Source organism: Gavialis gangeticus, unplaced genomic scaffold (genome assembly GCF_001723915.1).
Source record: "Gavialis gangeticus isolate Ggan-Ray unplaced genomic scaffold, GavGan_comp1, whole genome shotgun sequence".
NCBI classification, from domain to species: Eukaryota; Metazoa; Chordata; order Crocodylia; family Gavialidae; genus Gavialis; species Gavialis gangeticus.
Window position 1 is genome coordinate 32,708,973 of NW_017729000.1, and position 8,952 is coordinate 32,717,924.

Sequence of the window (8,952 nt, forward strand, 5' to 3'; positions counted from 1 at the left end):
ACAATACTTTTATTTTTTTTTGGGGGGGGGGGGGTGATCTCTTTTATTGGACCAATGGGAAAGCTGGGGTAAAGTTAGACAAGCTTTTGAATGCAAGGCATTCTTCCTGTTTCACCCCACCCCAGCTCTTACCTAGCCTGTTTGTACTAACGTTGAAAGTCCCTAAAGAGCTCTATTCCACACGGGAGGTATAGTGCCTACAAATACTACCTTGGTTCTGCTTATCTGAAATAGAATTGGCAAGGGTTTGCCCCTCTGCTTCCTGATTTTTGTAACCTTTGCTGCCTACCCCTCAAAGCTATTGCAGGAGTATGACTTGCTTTATACCCTGTTATCCATTCACTCTACTCTCCCCAACTCCAGCTAACTGTTATGCTCATTAATTCGTTTTTTTACATGTCTGCAAAAGCTGAATGGAGCAGGAGGCTGGTATAAGAAGTTGTCCTACTAATGCCTCAAGGGAGTTCAGAATGTTTCAAATCCACATTTTTTTAGGATACCCCTACTTCTCTGCTCTCATCATTTTTTTTTCCTATGGATGTTAAGACTAATCCTTCTTTCCATTCCTTTTGATGTGGCTGTAGCCTATGCTGTTTACTAGGAATGTGGATGACTGCCTGGTATATTATCAGCAAGAATTACATAAACCTGGGGACATTTCATTTTATTCTAATCATAAGAGAGCCAATCAATCCGTCAACAAAAATTGATTAGTATATTAAAGATTATTGTCTATGAGTGTGCTGTTTAACAGCTCACAGGAGATGAAGGAATGAGGGACTGAGCAGTAAAAAGAAAAAAGAATGAGATGGTCAGAATTGGAAGAAAAGATGAAGAAAATTTTCAGATTCTACTTGTAAGTATGTGTGTTTAATATGACACATTCAGTGACATCCATTTTATATTCAGATGCATTAAGTAGCAATATTATAGGTGAGAGCTAGTGTTAAGCTGTTTAGACTGCCATTTTCCACTTTGAAATATTCTATGCCATGCATCTGCTTCAATTTATTTATTTTATTTTTTTTGCTGGGGGGGGGCAGCCAAAAAGGTTCAGACTAGAATAAGACTAAAGAAAATGGTGTCGTTTCACCCACTTTAAGTAACTCTGGAGGCTTTTCACTCAGAAGCTCTATAATCAATATGAGGATACCTGAAATTTGCTGAGTTAGAGAGATACTCTTTGGGTCAGGAATTTTGCCATCTCCGTGAAACTCTCCAAATTTGACCAATGTATAATCGGTTAAACAAACCTTCTATTTACACCTTCTCAGTAGAAACCTGCTAAAGCTAAAGCAAGAGCCAGAGAGGTAAATGGAGGCTGTAAGGCTGGTAGCCAGTATATGGAAGAGCTCACCACTATTTAGACAAAGAAATTGAAACATAATACAAGAAGGGTGAGGAAGAAGCAGGTAGGAGAACTGAGACAGAGTTGACAAGGATCCAGAGTGACTGGAGAGAACCAGGGCTAGTCAGGCAAACAGGCTCTGACAAGAATCCTAAAAGGAGGGGACTTCATTCACCCGAATTCACCCAAATGTAAAAAAAGAAACTGTACTGGGAGCAGGGCCTGGAGTAGCAAAGGACAGAGCATTCTGTTGGGAATTGGGGGGTTGGAGTCCCCCACACCCAAAGGAAGGAATTAACTAACCTAGGTTTCTCACTTCCTTAGTCTGTGTTTTATTAGGAGGATATTACATGTAAGGGGGGATGCAACCATATCACCACGTCCTTTGGCTCTGATGACTATATGTTAAAAAGAGAGTGGCAGCTGTATTTTGCGTAGAGCCCAATTCTCGCAGCATACAATAGGCATGTCCTAAGAATAACTGCTGAATGAAACCCATCAGTTTACCTAAGTGGCAAAATGCCTAGTTATTGGATTCTAGCTAGGCATGAGTGAGGCACTGATCAGCTCAGCCCTTGAAGACTGGAATACTTGTGGGTATGTTTAGAGACATAATTGTTGGTAGCTGAGGGAATTTATATTTAAAATGAAGCTAGCCAAATGGAGTTTACACACCTCCAGAGTCAGGGTCCAGCAAATTTGGTGTTTTCAGTATCACTGCTTTGAACTTACAATCTGAAATTCCAGTGAAGCACTACTTTAGATACACAGGTACTCTTTTGGAACTGGCCTTTTGTCTTTGGAATGGGATATGAAAAGTATACAGTAAATAGAATTACTGATGAAAAATAAGGTGAAAACATCATTGAACTGCTGCTCATGGCACCCTTAAAAATACTCTTTTTCTGTTAGTTTTTTTGCATGAAATAATTACCTATGACTACCAGTGCGTTCCATGTTAAGAATCTAAATATATGATTTGAATATCCTATAAAGCAGGGGTTCTTAACCTTTTTTGTGCCATGGACCCCTTTGGCAGTCTGGTGAAGCCTACGGACCCCTTCTCAGAATAATGAGCGTCTGTAGACAGGAAGACTGCGACCACGTGCGATCTAGCGGCAGGTCTAATAACTACTGTAATTTCAAAGTAGTGATGAGCGTAAACGATATTTCGAGACACCTGCAACAACTGTAATGTGATATGAAAATATCTGTGATTTCTATTGGTGACAGTCACAGGTATTGCTAATACTACTGTGGTTTGTTGCCTACATTCATAATTGAAGGAAATGCTAAATTTCAGTTAGAGGTTAGTGAAAATAAAGATGTAATTTTTTTCCCATCCAAGTTCACGGACCCCATGAAATCTATCCACAAACCCCTTGGGGGTCCGTGGCCCCCAGGTTAAGAACCCCTGCTATAAAGGTATCCATATTTGAAAAAGGGACTCCTATATTTTTGCATTTTTCTACTTTTTTATCCCTGTAGCACTCCCCTCTTCTTTTGAAATTCAAGATGTGCTGGGGATGAGGGGTAGAGAGGGCATTTTGCTTCAATGGTGGGCTATTTTCTATTGGAACATACATTTTTCAGGCTCTTAAGAACCAGAAATGTATTTGTTCATATTGAGGATTCAGGTTACTTTTCATGTATGCCGTTGTGTTGCTCTGGTCCCCTTATTCTGACTTCCAAGCTCTTCTGTCTCTGACATCAATCGCAGAGAGTCTGCATAAGGATCAAAGAGCAAAGCTGAAAGCAGAATTTATACTTGCTAACTGTGTAAATGGAACAATTGCACAGTGGCTAGGTCCACCATGTGTCATATTTAAAGATAACAATAATAAATAAAATATTGGATGAAATGGAAGCATGTCTGCAATTGTTGAACGTTTTTATACAGTTTTTCTGTATTTTCCAGCAATTTTCTTCATTTGTCTCCTATAAGAAATATGACAATATTGTGCAATTTGCCCACCATTTTGGGCCAGATTTGCTGTCATTTTCCAGCCACTCAGAGATTTGGCATGCTCTTTTTATAGACTTTTCAGCCCTCCTCAATGCTATTCTCACCTATCTTGGTTGTGTTTCCTTTTTAAAATTATGCAAAATGAACATTTAAAAGGATCTGAAAGTGTGGGGTTGAATAACCTGCATTTCTTCCAAAGTGATAGAACAAAAACATTCTTGTTGTATTGTATAGAACTTTGAGATGTATTTTCCTTAGATATCATGCTGTAGCTCAGAGAATTATTTTTTAAATATTTATGAATTATGTAACTCTTTGTGTAAAACTGTAATACAAGATTACATGCTGGTATGTATGTGTATGATAATAATGGTACAGTGGTCCTAATTTATCCCTGTGTCTTTCCTAGATGAGCAAGATTTGTCCCAATCTCTTCAATAGTTACCTTCTTGACTACCACATCTCCCTTAGGCTTTATTTTTTCCCCCAAATAATGTGTATTATCTTTTATGCCTTTTTTTTTTTTACTCTATGGCCATATTATTCTGAATCTATTAACACTGGCATAAAAACTCATCCAAATTTTGGGCCAAGTGGTTAGAACTCTAGCCTGATATTACTCTAAATTAATCATCATTAGTAATGGCCAATAAGAGTTCACAATACTTTGTAACTGAAAGTCAAAATAAATACTTTTTTTTGGTATATGTGGGAAAATTGACTCCCTGACATTTAAGAAATATGTGATAAGGAGTTTAAAAGTACATTCTAGTGGCAGCGTGTTTCAGTAGATGCGGCTTCAAACAAGGAACCAAGAGACTTGGGTGACATTCCTTGGTGGCAGATCTTCTGTTTGACCTTGTATATGTCAGTCATGATAGATAGTCCCTTATTCCCAAAAGTTGTAAAATCAGTATACTTGTTGGTTAGACTAATAACTTCTTTAAGAAGCACTGATGGTCTACACCTCCAGAAGAAAATATTAGCAAGTGCTTCCCACTATGGACCCTATACTTCCTACAACTGATTTCAGGGCAACCTGCTGGACCCTTTGAATTGAACCGTTTACTTAATATGGACATAGGTGCCTTATTTAGGCACCCACTTCTTATGTTGTGTTTTGCAGACTTAGTTCATGACTTCTACTCAAGATAAACAGCAGCATGCTATGTGAAAAAATTCAGTACAGGCAGTCCTCGATTTACAGCATTTCGAGTTACAACGTTTTGCACTTACAACATTTATAAATTGACATCCTGTTTCAACTTTCCGACATCAGTTTCAACTTTACAATGCTTGATCTGATGTGTTGCCCATCTCCTTGGAGAACATCTGTTCAAATATCCTTGGACACTTTCTTTAAGAAAGCAGACAAGACTCCAAAAAACCTGCAGCCAAGACTCCTGAGAAGACTCCAGCCAAGAACCCTTCAAAAAGTCCAACCAAGAACCCTTCAAAAACTCCAGCAAAGTCACCTTGAAGAAGTTCTTCTGAATCAATATGATTGCTATTTACAATATAAATACATTAATGTAGCTATATTACTCATCTATAATTGATTGAGTACAAAATTCTGGGTTATTTTTGGTGAAAATAGGGTATGGGGCCTAGGTTCAGGAACCAATCCCCCATTTATAACATTGTATCCTATGGGAAAATTGGTTCCGAGTTACAACATTTCAACTTAAGACGCAGTTTTCAGGAACCAATTGTGTCGTAAGTCCAAGGACTGCTTACACGGAAAAGTACTACATCTCATAAGGCAGTTAACAGAGAGAAGTCAGTGAGCACACAGCATAATTTTGCTGCTATGAAAAACAATATTAAAAATCCTTAACAAAAGGTTTAACTTTATTAAGGTAAAAACAAAAGAGCCCCTGCTGATTCAAGTGAATAAACTGTTCTCAGTGTTAAAACTTGAATTAATTAGATTTATCTTTAATATAATTCAAAACAGAAAATCTGTGAAAATTTGTATTTTCAAATCAGTTAACCAGTAAGTAATATCAGCTACAATATTCAGATTTAAAGGATGACCTTTTAAATATGCTGTATGAAATTAAATTTTAATGAGTGGTAATAAATGGTGATACTTCCATGGGAGGAAATACAATACCAGCCTCAAGCCCTTTCTGTATGCCTCCAACTCTAGCACCTGTTCTGCAGTGTCTGTTTCATTATTTTCAAAATTAGGGAGGATGATGAGAATAAAATACTTTGAAGAACTGAAAATAGTTTTAATGCTGCACTTAAATGCTGTGTTTATAGAGGAATAATTATATCCCAGTTGCTTACATGACGCTTCATTTTCAGAAATACTATTGCTTTAAATACAAAAAGACAGAATACAATTTTAAGGTTATTTGTTGCATTTTCCTTTGGTTTTGCTGACTAATTGAATAAGAATTTCACATAAACACTACCATAATGTATGCTGCTCTATGAGAGAGGGCTGTGCTGTTGTTTCTCAGTGCAGAGGGAAAGCATGATGCAGGTGACCCTTCAAGGATAAAAAGAGATTTTACAACAGTAACAGAGAGAACAGGACGGGAAGTAAGGAGGCGAGGAAAGGAACATCAACTTGCATTATTAAAATGCTAAATAGTATTAGAATATCAGCCTCCCTACTATCAACAATGACTGGAATCAATCCACGAATCCTGAATAGGTCTGTAAATGTCTCTCCAACCATAGCCTTTGGCATAGTCTTATATTTGCAGTCCCTTGGGCACTGAAATTCATTTTCCTATTGGTAAATGAGAACAATTTATCCTAAATCGATCATAATCAGAATAAACACTATTATTAATTTATTGTTTCCAGTATAGGGAAAAAAAACCAGTAGGGTGAAGCTTTCTCTTTTTTTTCATCAGTGCTTTTTCTACCCCTTTTGCCCTGAGGATCCTATTAGTAGAGAGCTGAGCATCTCTGTTTCATCAGAAATAAATTATGCCTCACTTTTTTAATGTAAGTACTGAAGGGCTGTAAAGATTAGAAACATGTTTGAACCCACTATCACTTGATGTTATTTTCCTTGATGTACCAAGCTTCTTTGGGGGAAGTGAAACAACACATTCGTTTGAAAGCAAAGAGTAAAGTCACTTTAAAAGAACACCAGCAAGGATTTTGATTGATATACAAAATAATTCAAAATCTATACAGAAATATTTAACATAACGTATGTGTAATCTGATGGAGGCTCATCCAAATGTCTAGTACATGTAAGAGAACGTTTGCAGGGCAAGTAGGTGGCAGAACCAGTACCCCTATATTTAAATTGATTAGAAAACTGTAATTCCCAAGAAACAGTAGGCTAATTCTCACTTCCTTCACAAAGGGGCTAAGGATGAAAAAACACCTTTAATTAATAAGCACTGTTGGCACTACTTTGGTAACAAGCTGCTGTAAATGAAGCTCTAATTGCTTCAGAACAGAGAATTTTATACAAATGCATTTTACTCCTAAGTGCTATTCTTTGTTGTAGCTATTCCACCTCCTTTAAGTTAATAAAAAAGTAGCCATGTTCGTTGTTATTTTAAAAGTGTTTCTTGTCAACTCTCTGTTGAAGGGTGGGAGCTGTTGTTTTGCTTTTTTTTAATAGACAGAAATTAGAAGTGTTGTAGCAGTGTCTAAATCCAAGCTAGGTTAAGCCTGTGTAAGAGGCTTTTACTAATATGCTTTTGCTTGAAATTATATAATTAAAGCAACAGAAAAGAGTAAAAGTAACTTGTACTGTTGTTATGGTGAATCTGTTAATATTTTGCCATCTCTCTTGATCTTCTATGTATACTATTTTACTGAAGATATTTTCTTTAAAATAGAATAATATTTTGAACTTCTGTGCTGAGTAACCTTTGACAGTATTTATATACCTTATGGACCTATGAAGCATAATTCATTTAAGATAATACATTTTGACTCAGATTATAGTTAACAGTCTCACCTTCTCTGTGGTGGCTAGGAATTGCATCTTAAATATATGTGCCATCAACCCCTAGAAATTGTGAGTGCTATTACCATGTTAAAAACATGGAGCCATACATTAATAATAATGGCCTTAACCATGTGGTCCTTTAAAATCCCCAAACTCTTGCTTCAATTATGAAGGGTTTTAGAGGCCCAAGTTTGCAATACTAGATCCCCAAATAGCTAGCTGAATCTGAAATGATAAAACTGTATTACTATCTCAAGCTAAAGTTAGACAGATGAATTCCTAATTAGTAAAAAGAATGAGGGCAATGGAGTGATGAATGATTTCTTGCAGAGCTGTCCAAATCCATCACAGTATTTTTGATTAAAGGAAAGTATGTGATAAATGGTAAAACACTTTATAGCGATCTCCAGTAACTTGTTGCTGTACTTTTTTAATGGTAAAAATGAGAATCCTAAACCTTCAGTGGTTAGCAGCCATACAGTGGCTGACAAAATCACTGAAAGTATTTACTTTCTCTTTTCTTTAGAATTGCTGGATGAGTGAATGGTCACAGATCTTGCAGCACACAGAAAGCAAGGTAAGTAGTGTCTAAGATCTTTATTTTTGACATCTGGAAAGTATGACAGATAGATAGATACTGAACTGGTATTGATTGCCACTCTTAAACTTTCACGTGGTGGTAAATGACATGTATATGTGTGCATATATACACACACACACATGCATGTCATTTACTACCATGAGAAAGTCTAATATTGACAGTCAATATCAGCTGGGAAAATGAAGCCTTCAAAGGAAAGGGTAAATGTGCAACAATGTTGGCAATAAGACGTAGCATATTATGTCCTAGATAATAGTGCCAAAGGGGAAAAGAAGATATCCAGTCCTGACCTTCCTTGACCTGCATCCTTTGTCCTGTCTCCTAGGAGTATCCCGTAACCACCTTGCCAGAGAGTTATTCTCATTCCCTTGGTCTTAGGTTCAATACATTTTTTATTTGTTTTGTAATATATATATTTATAAGTGTGTGTGTGCGCGCGCGCAATTTTTCTATATCTATAATATATGTGTGTATGAGATATTCATGTTTAAAACACTTCTGAAAATGAAGAAAGTTAGGATATCAAAGGTCATTATTTGTAATACTGCTGTTGATACAACTTATTCTGTGTATGTGCTTCAAAAAAAATGTTCTTTCCTAAAGAAAAGCAGGAGCAACAAGGAAAAACAAGAATATTTTTTAAAACAAAAGAATACAAGAAGATATGATTATAAACTAAGTAGACAGTGTTTATAACATGATGCCTCGGAGGCAAAGGTTTGCAATCCAGAAAACACACTTAACCTTTTATGTAGCCAAGGTCATCGCAGCATGGATCAGAAAACAAATTTCAGAGGTTTCTTTAAAATTATTAAAGAACCAGGTCTTGACAGTGTAAGATAAAAATGTGGCTAAGCATGAGATATACTAATTATAGATGAGCAGTTTTTATTTAAGTCAAATTAAAAAAAAAAAAAAAAGCCCAGGATTTTCTTCATCATGAATTAAAGTGAAAAAACTGAGATATAAAATATCCCCAATTATAACCAAATATTAGCAAATTCATCTGCTAATTGTGACTGGAAAGGATCAACTGAAACACTTCTGAAGCTGTTGGGCTTACAAATGATTTATGTCTGTAAAATTACATTTCATCCAACAAA

The 8,952-nt window shown here is 36.3% G+C and overlaps 1 long non-coding RNA gene across 1 annotated transcript in view; it reads left to right on the forward strand.

Annotated features, from left to right (window-relative positions):
• LOC109290114 overlaps positions 1-7,827 on the forward strand; it is a 411,443-nt gene extending 403,616 nt beyond the window's left edge. Inside the window, exon 4 of the long non-coding RNA XR_002095527.1 lies at positions 7,775-7,827. This is a non-coding gene — a long non-coding RNA (uncharacterized LOC109290114). The remainder of the gene's footprint in view (positions 1-7,774) is intronic.
• Positions 7,828-8,952: the final 1,125 nt, after the last annotated feature.